This window comes from Pipistrellus kuhlii, unplaced genomic scaffold, assembly GCF_014108245.1.
Source record: "Pipistrellus kuhlii isolate mPipKuh1 unplaced genomic scaffold, mPipKuh1.p scaffold_m20_p_14, whole genome shotgun sequence".
Taxonomy (NCBI): Eukaryota; Metazoa; Chordata; class Mammalia; order Chiroptera; family Vespertilionidae; genus Pipistrellus; species Pipistrellus kuhlii.
Genome location: NW_023425449.1, coordinates 17,410,341 through 17,428,610, shown reverse-complemented (window position 1 = coordinate 17,428,610; position 18,270 = coordinate 17,410,341). Strand labels below are relative to the sequence as shown.

The 18,270-nt window shown below is 34.6% G+C and overlaps 1 non-coding gene across 1 annotated transcript; it reads left to right on the top strand.

The window, feature by feature from the left end:
* Positions 1 to 3,294: 3,294 nt before the first annotated feature.
* Positions 3,295 to 3,399, top strand: LOC118718721. The gene has a single exon (XR_004987902.1). It is a non-coding gene; the product is annotated as a U6 spliceosomal RNA (small nuclear RNA).
* Positions 3,400 to 18,270: the final 14,871 nt, after the last annotated feature.

Sequence of the window (18,270 nt, the reverse complement as noted above, 5' to 3'; positions counted from 1 at the left end):
ATTGAAAATAATTTTAAAATATTCTAAATGCTTTTTCTCTATTCTTCAATTCTAAGATCTATAAACAAAAGACAGCCTACTGCCTTCTTAAAAATAAATCTTTGTTTTCTCATCTGTTTTATAGAAGAGTAACAAATTGAACACCACAAAATTAGGTGGATGTGTTTATGGCTTGTTTTAACAGAATCAAAAATAAGGCATATGAGGCATTTTAAAAAAATGAGTTTTATATTTTATAATGCCTAACAATATTACCATATCAATTTTCCTTTGAGTAAAAATACCCCTACAAGATTTGGAAGAACACCGAGTATTAAAAGTAAAGGTTATTGAACTTGGAATTGGTAGAGCTGGATTTCACTTCGAATTTTGGCATGACAGATATTTAAAGTTACTCATAGTTTTGATCATTTTTAATAAAACTATTTGAATCCTAGATAATTGATATATTTTAAAATTTCCCAAACTATCTTTTGACTTAAATAGTTGAACAATTGTACAAAGAGTTTTTATATATCCCTCTCACAGATTTTTCTAATATATCCATTTCACAGAACTGTAATGAAATTATTGTAACCAAGAAATTAACATTGGCATATTACTATGAACTACACACAAGACCTTATTCAAATTTTATCAATTTTTCCAATAATGTGCTCTTTTTGTTCCAAGGTCAAATCCAGGATCACACATTACATTTAGTTATTCTTTTTCCTTTGTCTCTTTTAGTCTCTAACAGTTCTTCAGACTATCCTTGTCTTTCATAACTTTGACACTTTCAAAGACTATTAATAATTTACCTTGTCCAATGTAAGTTGGCTCTGAGTCTGAGGCATCTTCATGACTATACTGAAAATATGTATTTTTGTCAATAATATCACAAAGCTGATGTTGAGTTCTTAAAGCAATCACATCACAGGACCATACTCTGCTGCTGTGTTGGTACTGATAATGTTGACCTTCCTGGTTTCTCCACTGTAATGTTGTTGTCTTTCCTTTGTGATTAAAGTATGTTAAGGTGTGTATTTATTTACATATTTATGGATTCATTATTATTTTTATTCTCAGGGTTATAACCAAGTATTATTATATTTATTTTGTTGGTCAAGTAGTTAGTCCTTACTTCATTTGATGGATGTTTTATACTAACACTGCATCTTTTTATGAGCATGACTTTATTTTTTTAGTTTTGAAGAAAAGATAAACCAGAAACAAAAGCGTTTGGTGTTGTTGTTGTTTTTTTTGTTGTTTTTTGCCAGGCTTGTGTAGAAAAGAATTGGAAAGAAGTATTGCTAATAACATAGCAGAGATGAGAAGAAAGTGACATTTCCTCATTATCTTTTGTATATTCAAACTGCTAGAATTATAGTAATATTTCAGATATTTCAAAGACAAATCAACAATTAAAATCAACCAGGATGTGGGAAAACTCAAAGTGGTATACAAACACTACTAAATAAACCTGACTCTATTAGCATGCTGATGAGTGCAAAGAAAAGAACTATTTTAAATAACTTCAGAAAATAGTCCCTTGACTGGATATTGTCAAGGACAAAACAAACAAACATATGTATGGAAAAAATGTATTTCACACAGAGATATGAGTAACAATTCTGAAACTTCTTTGGATGTATACTATATATTGTAATTAATAAGAGCCAGGTTTCTTACTGTTGGAGAATTTATAAATACAAAAGGCAATTTGTGGTATTGGAATGAAGTACGTATATTAGGTCATTCATAAAATACATTGCATATATGCATAAATATTAGATGCAGAAACATCGATGTGTTTATTTGCAGGGATTAGCTTACATATATTCTCTAGCTCTATGCAGTAAGAAGTCTGGGCAACTGGCATCCCAGTAATAATAAATACATCTGGAGCCCAGATCTTGGATTCTAAATGCCATTGTTCATTTAAATATATTTAGAATACATCAAGATTCCTTGTGGAGTCAGGGTCATGGCAGATAAAATAGTTTAAGGTATTTTAATATTCTAGCTCTAAATTATTCAGTTTTGTTCACTAGGGGAAGAGCACCAGTACATCAAGCTCTTCTATTAATTTTAAAGACACTGAAGAAGACATCTCCTTAATAGTAGGATTAGAACAGAGGTTTTCTTCATATTAAAAGAAAAATACTAATATTGATGAAATCCAAAAACCAACTAAGGAACCCTCCACTCTGCAAGCCAATGATTCTAGGACTGGTTTGTAATGTGTGTAAGTCATAAGTATGCTTGTTCCAATAAAAACTGATTTATTCCTTTACTCAATACCTCTAATAAAGGAACATTTTTATTTTTATTAGCATTCCCAAACACATTATGTAATAAACATATTTCTTCATTACAAAAATATACATGAAACATGCATAGTAAGAAATATCTAGATAAGTATGCCACAAGTCATGCTTCACAGGTATATTCCAATAGCAAATGTATGAAGAATACACAGATAGTTATAAAATAGTATACTCTGTGTTGCAAAACAATAAAAAGGTTGTATTCTAGGAAACAAATATAAGTAAATTTTGACAAGTAAATTTTGATAGAGGACATTTAAGAGGACCATGAGAGGTAAACTTGGAAAGGGCATGAAAACTCTAGGCTGTGGAAATCTAATGTGTTAAGACACTGTAAAAAAAAAAAAAAAAAAAAAAAAAAAAAAAAAAAAAAAGGTATTTCAATGTGTCTTAAATTCAAGAAATTAGTGACATATTGCCTTTAAAAGGTGGCAAAAAAAAAATTAGAAGTTGTTGTGTTAAACCATTGTCATTTATTTAGAGTAGATCAAAGCTGAGCAAATATAGGAGTAATTATTTCTGCCCCAAAAGTTTCCATTTTCCTACTGGGACTAGTAGTCAGCCTGGGTATGACTTTCTCACGATTGTAGCAGAAATGTAAGAGAGCATCTCTTGCTTGTGTTACATCAGCCAATATCCCTTTAGTCAAAACGAGTCATGTGTTCAGACATAGAATCAAAAAAATATGAAGTGTGACTTTGCCCTTGTAAGAGGTAGAGAATGAATATTTTCAAAAAATAATCTTGTATGAAGAACATGTCACTATTTTCTTTCTACAAAATATCCCCTCTGCATTTTATAAAAATTCTTATGGTTATCTCTTGTTATTTGAATGTTTTGGAATCAAGGAATAATAAATAATTTATATTTTTGTACCAGTTATGTAATCCACTACCTTGACTTTAATATTTTAGCTGCTCATGAAACAGACATTTGTAATAATTAAAGTTTACTATATTTACAATAACTCAAAACAATATATCAAGTGCTTATTTTGGTATCACATCTACTAAACTTGGAATAATAACAAAGATTAGCATGACCCCTTCACAAACATGGCATGTAAATCCATGAAGCATTCTGTATTTCCTTGTAAGGACTAGCAAATAAGCCATAGAGATCCTGGGGAGAATATTAGGTTTAAAATGTGGTATGCATAGATATGAGAGTTCATCCTTCTATTACATTGCCATTATTACTCAGCAGGAAGTTCAAATGCTAATATAAGGTACTTTGAACTTAGGGTCTCCAATTTTTTACAAATTACTATATTTACCCCAAGCTTTTAAATCTATAGAAGGAAGACAGTTATTTATTTGTTCATAGTTTTTTAACTTTAAAGACCTGGGAGATTGAGCTATCTTACACAAATAATAATAGGAAAAAAGAATGTATCTGGCTCTCAAAATGTGTAAATAATGGAAACCATCAATCTCTCTATACAAAGTTATTATGTTTTCAAATAACTTCTAGAATGTGTTTTGAAAGTTGATCCTCCAGTTTTACACATGTGGTCAAGAAAACTGTTCCAAACTTACTATATTAAAGCAAACAATATACTACGAGAGAGAGAGAGAAAGAGAGAGAGAGAGAGAGAGAGAGAGAGAGAGAGAGAGAGAGAGAGAGAGAGAGAGTGTGAAACAACTGGTAAAAGATCTGAGAACTTTAAAGTATACAAGTCATTTTAAATTTGTATATATAATCTTCTTAAGACTCAAAACATATTAAACCCATAAATGATATATGTCAGTAATACTTTGAATGTGGACATTTATCTTTTGTCTGCATTTCAACGGTGTTCAAAGTTTTTCTCATTTGATATAAGATTGTACTATATATATTTCAGAGGCAAAATTATGGGAATCTGTTCTCCTGGGGGGAAAAATATAAGATTTGCTTTAAAATATTATTTCCCCTCACCATATTCCTTTGCTCAGAATAAATATAACTAATTGGAAATGAAGAATTCACCAGTTATCAATTTATATGCGTATCTCATCAATTTTTCTATGACAATCATGCCTAATTCCAAGAAGGAATACTAGTATATATGATACTATATTTCTGCTTTTCTACGAATTCACAAAATGTGCTTTTTAAATGCCTACTGACCACTGGATACTATGACCATACCAGTCCTTTAGAATGTAGAAGTGAAATATAGCACTCAACAGGCTAATTTTTCTTGTTGACAATGTAGTATGTTTACTACTTAAATTTAAATATTAGAAAATCATGCATATAGTAAAAACGTTCAACATAAAAAATAAAAAGTTACATTTGAGCCATCAATTTATTTTATGTGAATATAGCTCTTAATAAAATTTTCAGTGTGTCCAGGGCATGCAAAAATACCTAAGTATTTTCTTTATTAGCTCAACACTGTAATTAATTTTGTTCACTATTTTTTTAATCTATTTTATTGTTTTTACCGAGAGGAAGCGAGAGTTAGAAACATCAACTAGGGATAAACATCCATCAGCTGCCTCCCAAGGTACATGTCAGTCACTGAGCCAAACTGGTTTCAGCACTTTGTTCACTATTAAAACTGTGTTTTCAACAGCACCCCCTGAACTCAGGTTAGATCTAGTAACATAACCCTAATTCCTGAAATTCAATAAAAATTGATTGATCTGTAACCTCTCTAGAGTATTGTTTTTCAGAAGAAGTTTGCTGAAATTTATCCAGAAGTATAAACTAAAATATTACCTCTTATGACTATAAAATTTGTTACATTTCGCCAAAAAAAATCTCTCCTTTAAATAGGTCTTACTTCTTCCTTGTGTAATTCTAAACTCTCAAAAACTTCTCTTTTAAATAGGTCTTACTTCTTCCTTGTGTAATCCTAACCTCTCCTAGACCAACATCTAGGTTTTCTCTTCAACCCTAACCATACATCATCTTAAACTCGTTGAGGATGAATGAATCCTGTCATGGTTACTTAGATCCTGAAAGGGTGAGAGTAGAGAGTGGACCTGAGTTTTTCTTCATGGAAATAAGCACATTGCAATCATCAGTTGGATTTCCCATAGCATGCAAGAGAAATCAAAGTGGGGTATTTCTCCTCAACAAGCCTAGGCCCTGCAGAGTTAGAAATTTGAATTTAATGTCACTTTTCTGTTTTACAGAATAGTCTATTGATTATTAGAGAGAAAGGGAGAAGAGAAAAACATCGATGTGAGAGTGAAACATTGGCTGCCTCCTGCACACCCCCTATGGGAATCGCCTATAATTCAGGCATGTGACTTGACCAGAAATTGAATCAACAATTTTGGGTGCACAAGACGATGCCCAATCAACTGAGCCACACTTACACTGATCAGGGCTAATGTCACTTTTCTTTATGAAATGCTTTTGTTGTGGTTGAGTCAAATAGCTCTATGGATAAGAGCAGTCACATTCAGTGAGCTCTGATTTCTCATATGTGCTGTTGCTAAGGGCCCTTGGAGAATAAGAACTAAAGACCTTTGACCTTTCTGTCTTTAAAAATTGAGGTCTGATTCATACCAACATTGCATCTGAACTTTTGAGATTTCTGGGTGTTGTTTTGGTTGTTTGTTTGTATTTTTTTTAAAGTAGGTTTTTATTTATTTTAGACAGAGAAACAATTATTGTTAATGATCTACCTGATCACTCAAACATCTTTGTAATATCAGAATCTGGTGTTGGCATTTCATTTGTCTTTTCAGATTGTGTTCTCTCTTGCTTTTTGGCATGAATAATAATTTTTTTTCCTTTTTTTATTCTTTTTTTTTTCTTTCCTAATAATTTTTTGAAAGACAGACATATCTATTTTGGGTAATAAACACTGAGGTAAATAGGCCTTCACAGTCAGGATTTATGTTAATTATGGTAAGAGTGGGGCTGTTTCCTGTTTTCTGTAGCTTCAAGTACCATAGATTAAATCATCTAGTGTCCTTGTTTTTGCCACCATTCTTGACTTTGGACTTCCCTAAGTATTCCATTTGAGAAAGAGACTGCTTCTTTCAACTCTAACCCGCTGTTCTTATACTAAAACCCTATTGGTATAGTAGTAGAGGATGGAGGAAGGGAAATATGTATAAATGCCAGTCAGGAACTCTGGGCTGTACCTTTCATGAGTGCTCCTCCAGTGTACTCCCTCCCTCCCCCCCCACCCTCCCCCCCTGCTCCTTTTCCTCAGTTCTCTACTCCCTCCCCTGACTTCAGCGTGCCCAATCTATTTTTTGAAGCCCTAACTCCTGTTGATATTCTTTCTCCGAACTTTGGATAAGACAACACCTGCAGAAGAGGCTGGGCTGGTTTAGTTGAGGTAAAGCTTTGGCAAAGTCTTTTCTTTTGGACAGTAGCTCTTTGCTATGGAGAATATTCTGGGCTTATTTCTCAAGGATTAATTGTCTCCTCCTCCTTCTGGAGCCACGAAGGTACATTTCTCCGACTTCCACAGGAGAATCTTAGTGGTACTACTGGAGATACCACTGAGTGTGGGAGCCCTCCATACTGCGGCCTCGGGAGTTTCTCAGTCTCATTCTGCTTTACACTCAGCCTTCCTCTGTTCATCAAAATTAGCATTTAAGTTATCTTACTAGTTTACCATTCCAGCACACGTTACTCCAACCAACCAGGCCTCAGATTAACTCTCTAGAATGGATCTGTCTTGTGACACTTGTATTGGCAGTTTTCCCTGCAATGTTAGTTGTCTGGTGAGTGGAAGAAAACTCACTGCTTTTCCATTGGTCCAGATTTTTCTTATTACAAGAACAGGTGTAACTGTTGAATAAAATAGATGCAGAGACATGGAAGCATAAAACAGACTGTGGAATCTCAGAGGGAAGGTGGGGAAGAGTGGGTGGGAAGTGTTCAACCAAAGAAATTGTATGCATATATGCATAAGCCATGGACACAGACAACAGGGGGGTGAAGGCCTGGGGATGGGGGTGAGGATAAGCTAGAAGGGGTCAATGGGAGAAAAGAAAGGGGACATATGTAATACTTTTAGTAATAAAGATTTAATAATAATTAAAAAAAAAACAGGTGTGAGAACTTCTAGACTTTACTGCATAAAACAGAAATTTGACTTCTATATTTCTAACTAATGAGATTGTGGAAAAGCATAAAAGGTATCATGAAGTTACCGGCTTGCTTAACCCTGCATATGTATTTGATATGAAAGCAAGAGATCATCATAATTGATATTATTTTATATAAATGTATTTAATAAATATTGGCTTTTTGAATTTTTGTGCTAAATGGTTTAACTGTTACAACATCCATGGTTTTGAATTCAGCAACAAATCCATATCTGTCACACTCTTTTACTTTCAGTGCCTATGTGCTATTCCCTCGCCTGTATCTTCCTTTCATTATCATATTCATGACTTGCCAAAGAGTTAATATAACTCAACAGACAGTGCCAAATTGGCAGAGGGGTGTCCACCAAAGCTATTCATCTACTTCTTTTTAAATTAATTTGCAAATCAATTTCATAAGTTCTCAAAACTTCTGCCATCCACAGTCAACACTTGATTAGGAATGAGGACGTCTACATTCTACATTCTCATTTTATTACATTTTGACCCATATGGGCTCATGTCCAGTATAGAAAGAAAAGAATATAACCTTTGATCTCAATCTGGTACTTTAATCCACTTTGGCAAAGGGTGAAACCATTTGGAATAACCAAGCGATAGATTTGCTGCTATGGAAAATAAAAGTGTGCCTTGTGAAATTATGCCTACAGACTTTCTTGGTCTTTAGAAAAAATTTCCCCCACAAAAGTTTATTTGAATATAAATAGAGATAGAGACTCATAAAATAAATATTAGAAAAGCAATAAAAGACCCCTTTATAGGAAATGGCTTGCCCTAAAAGGAAAAACCACATCAAATCCAGGAAAAGACCAATCTCCACCTTTCTGTTTGCTCCTGCGAGTTCGCTTGCAAGAGGCAGACAGACATTTGGGATTTTGAGGTGATGGCCAGGAAAACAGATTTATGAAGCTAAGTCTCCTCTACAAATTGACCAACTGTATTTAGACATGAAAATTTAATTTTATTATTATTAGAAAAGCCAACCTAGACTAAAGAGAAAAATCAAGACAAGATTATACATATATATATTATACATATATATATTATATATACACACATATTTAATTTTTACAACATTCATAATTATTAACTAGAAAACATTATGGATGAAGCCAAACAGTACAGCAAAAAGATATAATAGGCCTGCCACAGCTGCCTGCTTTAAAGTATTAAGGGCCCATGACTCCAGCACATTCATTGTATGTGAAAATAAATTTTCCTGAACCTTTTATGTATCTTTCAGGACACAGAAATATATTTTAATTATACATTTTTGCTTTCATTTTTTAAATTATAATTTTTAATTATATGTTCCTTCATATTCTTTAGTATTATTGAATTCACACCATTCATCTTAGTCTCATAAAATATAACTCATATAATTGAAAAACAAGAAACTGAAGGATAATTGATAAGATCAGGCTTTGGTTAAGTTTCTAAGGGTTAAATTTCATAATATGAAATTCTTAATTGGTTATAAAGCTATAGGATTTTTAGTTAGCACTTATTTTCAAAAGAAAAAAATAAATATTTCTTAGTATTTAATTTCTGGGAGGGATTTTAAAAATTTTCAGAATTTTATTAGTCACAGTTGAAGATGCTAAGACTTAAGAGTAGAGATAATTTGCTTTGTTATCACAGCCAATAAGTTATGGGTTAATAACTCAAATTTCCATCTGTTAAATTTTAATTCCGTGTTCCTATGTCTTACTACTATGTATATTTTTCACTTTCTCTGGCCAACCATTATTTTGTTGTTATTTTATTTTTTCCTTTCTGCCTTTTAATGATCTGTCCTTTAACTGAAGCTCGGGTCATTGAACATAATGCATTGGTCACTGTTTTTCCTGTTTATTTTGCATTGGTGTTTCTGAAATTGGCTTACTTGAAAATTGCAAACTGTAACATATTGCTCACATAATGAAACTGAACTTGCTAGAGTTTTCCAATCCACACCAGCACCCCTAAATCCTACTACAAGAATATGATTTAGTAGTTCATTGAGTCAGCAACTTTTCAGAATAAGTTACCCTTCTGTCCCCTACACTCTGCCGAGATTTTGAGAGTTCCCCCCATCCGTGCATCAGATGAGGCTGCACAGAGGAGAGCATCCAAGTAGGGCTTCTACAAGGAGATCTTGGGAGGCACTGAAATGTTCCAAAATTAAGGTAGTCCATTACTTTGAAATATAGTCTATGATGTATATTTTAAAAATCCATTTGAAATGTCACTGTCTTCCACTAAGTCACTATAACAAATTCTAGTTTGGTGCTGATTTCTTTTACAAGCCAAGTCATAAAGTTTTTGGAAATAAAGTTTGCATTGAAAATGGCAGCAAACATTTAATTATTTTAAAAATCAGTGCCTGAAAAGTAGAGAAAATACATAGTTCCATAAATTATCTGTGACTTTGGTGATTGTTTATATATGATTCAGTAGCTTTGGTTCATTTTCCTTAAACTATTGTATTGGATAAGAAAATTACTAAAATAAATATATTAGTACACATATGTGCATTACAATACAACAAGGACAATTGCTGGAAACCGTTATCATTTTTTCTAGCCTTTGGGCTACATGACACCAGAACACAAAAATTCCACATGTCTTTTTGGTCTTTTCTTTTAAAAAGAAATGGGGCCAGCTAGATTGTGTGTAGCATCCAATAAGCTTCCTGTACCTAATTGGATTCAACACACAAAGTGGCAGAAGTTTTAAGCAGCAGAGTTGCATCATAGATACCAGCACAAAGCAATGGCTTATTTTTAGCTCTTCTTTATTCTCTATTATAGCATGTTCTATCCACTATAGCAACATCTCAAAGGGAGATGTCCACTATTGTAAATTTCAAATTGCACACTTCCTGAGTCTCTGTATCCTAAAGGACCATACAATCTCTCCCAGGCAATCATGTATGTTTTCCCAGTCCTTTTTGCTTTCCAATCTGACCTGTTACCAAGCAAGAGAGCAGAGCACAATTAGAGCATGAGTACCTGTTTTACTGATCAAGAGGAGTAGGTTGGAATTTCTCTGCTACATTCCGCTATAAATCAGTGCCTTAAAAATACTTGCCAGGGTAACAACAGATCACTATCCACTGACGCAGACAATGTTACCACACAAGAGGAAATAAGTTGAGAGGTTAGGGAATTAACCTGATTTGATTCGGCAAGGGAATTAAACTTGAAAATAGCAAAGGGAATCTCAGTTTGCTGCATATTTGAATACTATATTAAGTGTACTGGAAGAGCAAATGCAATGAGCATGAACTATAATCTTCATTTATTCCTTTCTGTTTAAATTATATTTTTATTTATTTCAGAGAGGAAGGGAAAAGGAGAGATAGAAAGATCAATGATGCTTCCTCCTGGGGATCAAGCCTGCAACCCGGGCCTGTGCCTTGACCAGAGTAAGACTATGACCTTCTAATTCATAAGGAGATACTCAACCACTTAGCCACACCAGCCATGCTATTCTTTACCATTCATTGGTGGAAATTTTCTTTGGGACAACAAGGCTAATAAATAGAAAAAAATAAATCATTGAGTAATACTGGGATATAAAATCAAAAGCAGAGAGACTTGTAATAACTAAAATATGGACATTTTTAGTTATAAAACAATGTTTACACTTTCGTAATTTTATCTTTTTGGAGAATTTATAGCTCTATTCATTCAAGACTTGCACTATCTCAATATAATTACAAGGGCAACATTGCAATTGCTCTAAGCAATTGAATAAGCTCAGAAGACTATAGTAAATAAGAAACGAAGACTCTGGTACAGAAACTGTTTCATCATTTACCATTGATGTTTCCATTCAGTTTTTCAGGACCCAGTTGCCTTGTTTAATTTCTTTTTCATATGAATTATGAAAACTCAAGATTGCATTGGTTGACAAGCAAGATATCGAGCTAAGAGTAGAGATAAGATATTGGAGAATTACAGCTGAAAAATTAACGCTGAAGGTAAAGAAATAAAATATTGGGGGAGTATAAGATACTTGATAACTGGTATTATTTGAGCAGGGTAGGAAAACTAAGAGAGTTCATAAAAGTCTAGCTTTACATTAATATTTAATATTCAAGCCCTCATATAAGAATATGCAGACTGCTATATGTGTGCGGTTGAGAGTTGGAATAAGATTCAGACTTGCTGAATATTTTTAAAAGCACTTAGCCATCCTGTTCAATAAAATATTCTTCAACCCAAAATTGCTGTTTCAATTCTGAAATGCTTACGTTTAAAGATCATGGAGCCCTGATTGCACAACCAAGACCTTTGTTAATATTCATATTGTTGCCCAGTCAGTGTAGCTCAGTGGTTGAGTGTCAACCTATGGGCCAAGAGGTCACAGTTCAATTCCCAGTCAGGGCACACGCCTGGGTTGTGGGCATGCAAGAGGCAGCCGATTAATGATTCTCGCTCATCATTGATATTTCTATCCCTCCTTCTCCCTTCCTCTCTAAAATAAATAAAAATGAACTTTAAAAATAATAAAATTATATTGTCACTGATATTGTAGTAAAATGTTCCAATCTTGACTAAATGTTGTAAACACTACCATTTCTCTAGGCCCTGGGACAATTTGTCTATAATTTCTATTAGCAGGTGCCCTCACAAAGGTTCTAGTACTTTCCTTACTGCCAGTCCCCAAAGTAAAGTCTCCAGAGAATTCTGTCTTGCCATAGGAGTGTATAGGTTCCTTTTCTCTTTCCAGTAAATTGGGAAATATAAAATAATAATTTCCTTTCATTTAGTTTGAATACAAATGTCCAATTCCTTTTCTTACTGCTTAATTTCCTGGAAAACATCTTGGTTATAATCCTGAATGAATTGGCATTGCATTTCACTTGGCTTCTACAGGAAATATCCAGTTTGGAAAGTGACATCACACCAGTGTTGCAAAACTGAACTCAGTAGTTTTTACAACATGCCAGAACCTGTTGGAGTTGTAACCCTGTCAGGTAAATTTCTACTCCCTTGTAATATTAATATTGAGGATATCTGCTGTTATTACATTTGTTCCTAATTTAAGCAGTTCATCAAAGTCAGCAGAGTGGTACATCTAAAATTATTAATTCTCAGACCCAGTCATTACTTACTGAATCAATGATACCAGATGATATGCCAAATGCTGCCCTATGTATTCAGATATAATAAAAGTTTTATTTACTGCTTTGTTGTTATTGATTTTTTCAAATTGTTTAATAATTTTTTCATTAGAAAAAGAAAAAAAAACAATGGGAGAGGGAGGGAGGGAGGGAAGGAGACAAAGAGAGAGAGACAGAGAGAGAGAGAGAGAGAGAGAGAGAGAGAGAGAGAGAGAGAGAGAGAGAGAGAGAGATAAGACCTAAGTATAAATTGGCTGTCTCCTGCATGCCCCACACCAGGGATTGAGCCTGAAACCCAGGAGTATGCTTTGACCAGGAATCCAACTGCTGACCATTCAGTGAATGGGTCAGTGTCCAAACAAATGACCCACACCAGCCAGGGCTGGTCAATATTTATTTTAGAACCTGAAAAGCAAGTCATATTATTTACAAATTGAGTGTGTTTTCCATTTAAGCAATTTTACATGTTCTGAGTATTTAGAGTTACAGTTTATCTTCATGCACATGCTTACAGTCTTCCTTTTGTTTTTCTCTTACCACACAAATCTTAGTGTGTAAATCTGTCATGAAACCAGTTGGATATTTGGTACTTGTAAAAGCTTCATTTTAAATTTCCTGCAAGGTAATAATTTTACCATCTTAGGTAGATATATAAGTAGAAACAATTTTGATATCCAATTAAAAATTGTAAATACACACACATATTGTGCCCTGGAAAGTTTTCAGCCAAGATAATTGAAATGTCTGCCCAGATATCCTAAAAACGCTGCCAAATTGTGGGAAATAAGTGGGAGGAGTTACTCAAATGAACAGAAAAAACATTTTCAGGAACAACACAGAGAAAAGGAGACATACACAGACATAGGGAAGAAGATGGATTTTTAATGGATTCAATCATCACAGATCATAAAATACTATGCATTTGCAGCCAGTATTATTTAGTCATTTAAAGCCTCTTTTAAAACCTTCAGTAGACAAGCAACTATTGAAGGAGCAGAAGGTTTATAATACTTTTTAGACATATTTTAAAACTGAATAGGCCTCACAAATTCTTCTAGTACTCCTACCTTTCATGTTTTCACAATCTTACGGATTTTATCTACCTCCACCTCTTTCATATAATTTTTTAAAATGTGTATGCAATGAATAGAGTAGAACCCTTGGCAGAACTGTCAGACTTGTAGATTGCCAATTAGAATTTTATTAAACAGTCTTCATATATGTGAAATAATAAATGCTGGTATAACACAATATAAATGGTTATTCACACTATAATTTTCTAAGAAGCATGTTTCTGAATAATTTCAGTATTTTTAAGGCTATCATTTAGAAATTGTAAAGCTTCATCACATGTGAAAGTAAGGTTCACAGAAAAAAATTATTTTTAAAGCCAATTATTTTATATATACAATGAGCATTAATATCTTTTAAAACTGAGCATCTATAAAAAGGTCAGACCAGGGAAAGGATGAAGTTATAATCTGAGTGACCATTGGTAAAGAAGCAATGGTCACTCAGATTCATTAGAAGACAGATAGAAGGAAGGAAAAAGCTGTTTCTTTTACACTCACACTGCACTTCTGACAACAACGGATGTGTGGATTTTTTCCCCACCCCAGCTAATTCTCCAACTCTGTAAGTCACCAACTGGATGTCCTACAACTTAATTATGTCAGTAACTGGAGTTAATACAGACCCCGTTGGTTAAGAGCTGATCCAGCCTAAGCTGGTTTGGCTCAGTGGTAGAGCATCGGTCTGCGGACTGAAAAGTCCCAGGTTTTATTCCGGTCAAGGGCATGTACCTTGGTTGCGAGCACATCCCCGGTAGGGGGTGTGCAAGAGGCAGCTGGTCGATGTTTCTCTCTCATCGACGTTTCTAGCTCTCTATCTCTCTCCCTTCCTCTCTGTAAAAATCAATAATATATATATATTTTTTTTTAAAAAGAGCTGATCCAGGAGACTCTGCTACCCTTCTTTAGACACCAATTGTAAGTCCAGGTTGTCATTCAATTGTGCTTCCAATCAACTGACTATAAATCATAAATTTCCATAGCCCTCTTCTCAGGGTTGATCATTTGATAGACCAACTCACAGAACTCAGAAAAACTTTTACTTACTAAATGACAGGCTTATTATGGATTACCCCTCAGAGACATCCACATGGAAGAAATGCATGGGGCAATGTATAGGGAATGGGGTGCAGAGCTTCCATGCTCTCTCTAGGTGATCTCCGCCTTTCCAACACCTCCATGTGCTAGAAGCCCTACATATCCCCTGCGGGTGAAGATTTTATAGAGGTTTTATTGAGTAAGCATGATTGATTAACTTATTGGTCATTGGTGATTACCTCAATGAGGAGGGAAGGGCTGGAGAGTAATGAAAATTCCTATCCCATGCCCTAGCTGGTTTGGTTCAGTGGATAGTCAGCCTATGAACTGAAGGGTCCCAGGTTCTATTCTGGTCAAGGGCACATGCCTGGGATGCAGGCTCGATCCCCAGTAGGGGGCGTTCGGGAGGCAACTGATCAATGATTCTTTCTCATCATTAATGTTTCTCTCTCTCTCTCTCTCTCTCTCTCTCTCTCTCCATTTCTCTCTCTCTCTCCTTTTCTCTCTCTCTTTCTCCCTTCTTCTTTGAAATCAATAAAAATACATTAAAAAAAATAAAATTCCAACCTCTAATCACATGGCTATTTCACCTGTTAACCAACCTCCCATCCTTCTGCTATTCAGTTACCCTGTCACCTGTCATCACATCAGTACACAAAAGAATATAAATTCCTAGGTGTGGAAATGGGGTCAGGGATCAAATATTATCATAAGAATTATACATTTCTTATTAAATCACAGGTATGTTTTGCACTTTAGCTTGGATGATTTTCATGTGTGTTTTTTTTTATGTGTATGTTTATGGAATATAATAGATTGCCCTGATTTTTCCCAAAATTTATATGCTGAAGCCATAACTCTAATGGTTATTCTTTTTACAGATAGGGTCTTTAGGGAGGTAATTAAGGTTCAATAAGATCATAAGGCTTGGGCCCTAATCTCATAGGACTAGTTACCTCCATAAGAAGATAAAAGACACCAGAGTGCTCTCTAAAGTGTATACAGAGGGAAGGACACAATAAAAAGGCACTTTTTACAAGCCAGAAGAGAGTTCTCACCAGAAATCAAATCTTCCAGCACCTCTCTGTGGGACTTCTGGACTCCAGAACTGTGAGAACAAATTTCTGTTGTTTTAACCCCGAGTCTATGATATTTCTTCATGGCAGCCTCAGCAGACCAATACAAAGAGAGCGTTTTTATGTTGATCGATCATGGTCACAGACTGAAGCTGACATATGGAACTCCTGTGAGATTGTTCATTTCAATAGAATACCTCTGTCTATTTCTGACTGCCGGGGCAGTTTGTCAACACTAAGGTCTAATGGTATGAGGGCAATTCCTGGTTGTAAGGGCTGGTTTTCTCTTTAAACTTGTATACATCTAAGCTACTCTTGGGGTTTTGTTGTTGAACTAACACAGATGGGACTAGGAATGGTCTGAGAAAACAGGCAGTAGTAGGTAAAGTTTTAAGGTTATCTCTCATTATCCACTGTAGGGAAGGCTCCATTCTGAATGAACGTGGACCATAATGATGCCCAAGGAAGCAGGACTATATCCGGGAGATTTTTATCAATGGTGACCTGGAAAAACATCCCAGTGGTAGGAGATGCCTCGACTGGTTAGTGAGATGATAAAGGCATTTGTAAGTTGTAGGGAAAACAATGTCTACAAAGAAAGGCAGTAACATTGCCTTATTTTTCCTACCAAGTTACATTAATGCCCTGCAGCGGATTGATTGGGAAGAAACCGAAGGCAGTTAATACAGTTAAAGGATCAGAGTGGGAGCCTAAGATCCTACTTGGCAGCCTGTAAAAAAGTCCTTGGCTCCTACACTAGAAGAGTGACTCAGGTGAGTATATAACTCAGGATCTGAGTCAGAAGACCAGAGATGCTTAAGTGTTGTCAAGACTGGTTGGTATGCAAACGGCTGGCATAATTTGTAAAACTTGGCATCCTTCAATGTGTGGTGGTGTATTTCCACCAGGAACCCTAATCATTTCAGATTTACAATACTTTCATTTTCCTTAGAGGGTGCTTTTTTCCTCAAATTTTACAACCACATGGCATCCAGGGTGAAGTTACTAAAATCTAAATTAAATCTTGCCATTCCATTACTCAAGCCCTTAAATAGCTTCCCGTGACTCTCAACATGAGGTCCACATTAAAACTGATAATAAATATTCTATATGATTTTGCTTATGCTTATCTCCCAGAGCTAATTTTCTACCACTATATGCTTTATTTACTCTGCTTTTGTCAATAGACCATCTCATTGTTTCTCTAATGTGCCATTTTATATGACTCCAGAGCTTTAAATTTATTGGCCTTTTCTGATGCTAGCTTCCTCGCTTTAATTCAAATGTCTTCTCAAGAATTCTTTTAGTTGGGAGAAGAAAAAATTTTAATGAATCTTTTACATTTCTTCATGCCTAGTTATTCAAAACACATTTACTTAAATTTATTTACATTCAATGATTAAAAATATAGAATCTATTATCTATCTATCTATCTATCTATCTATCATCTATCATCTATCTACCTACCTACTTACCTATCTACCAAGATGGGAAATACAAAGTCTCAATTCTCTTCCCGGGAAAAAACTGCTTCCATTTCAGGGTAATCAAAATAAGGTTTATCTCTAGAGAAGAGGGTGAGCATGTTTTCTGGAAGTCACATTATAAGAATTCCTAAATATTCCTGAGCTGTGACATTGTATGTACAACATCCACTTGGGCTCACCTATGAAGCACCCCAGTGGGACTTGCAAGGATAAGGCAGTGATACAGACACGGAGTTCATGCTACCAGCTGTACTCTGAGTAATCTACTTTCTAAATCCATTTGGGTTTATTGTCTTCTCATCAGCTGAATCAAGTGAAGTGTGGTGAACCATCCTAGAACCTAGAAGTTGCCACTGCACTACCTCTTAGGAATAACTTGGCTACTTAACAATAAAAAATACTATTCACTTAATTTCAAGGAGTGTGTGGTCACCATATTAATAACAATTCTCAGATACCAGCTAGAGTCGGACAAGTAATAAGCCAGTGATAACAGTTTTTAGTTTGAGAAATGGATTCATATCTCTCACTAAAAATATGACCGTGTCAAAATTTATCTTTGATGAGATTAAATGGCAATGAGTTGATGCAATTAAAATATGCTTTTAATTGAAAATTATTATTTGATTTTGGAATGTATGAGTTGGCATTCTCAAAATTATAAAGCAGAAACCAATTTTAGGGTGTTAAGAAAGATATACCATGGTTATAGTACCGTATTTATCTTAGAGTGAAATTCACCAACTGCCAAGCATTTTATTCACTAAGAAATAACTTTAAAAGAATAATGACTACAGCAACAAATTGTCAAACAGCAGCAGCAGCAAAACCCATACAGCTATATATGAATACGAGACAGATATGCATTCTAACAAAATATTCAAAGGTAAAAGAAACTCGATACAAATAAATGTATGTCTATGAATGGATGTGAGTATGTCCTTCTAAAAGGAAAAGCATTCTGTCAGTGTCCTGTGATTTAGGGTAAAATTCTGCAGTGTGTTTGGCTGCTTTCTGCTGGTAGATTCTTTCAGGTGTGATTTTCAATAGGTTACTTGTATGTTGAAAATATTCTTCTGGATGCATTAAAAATCATCTGGAATCTTCT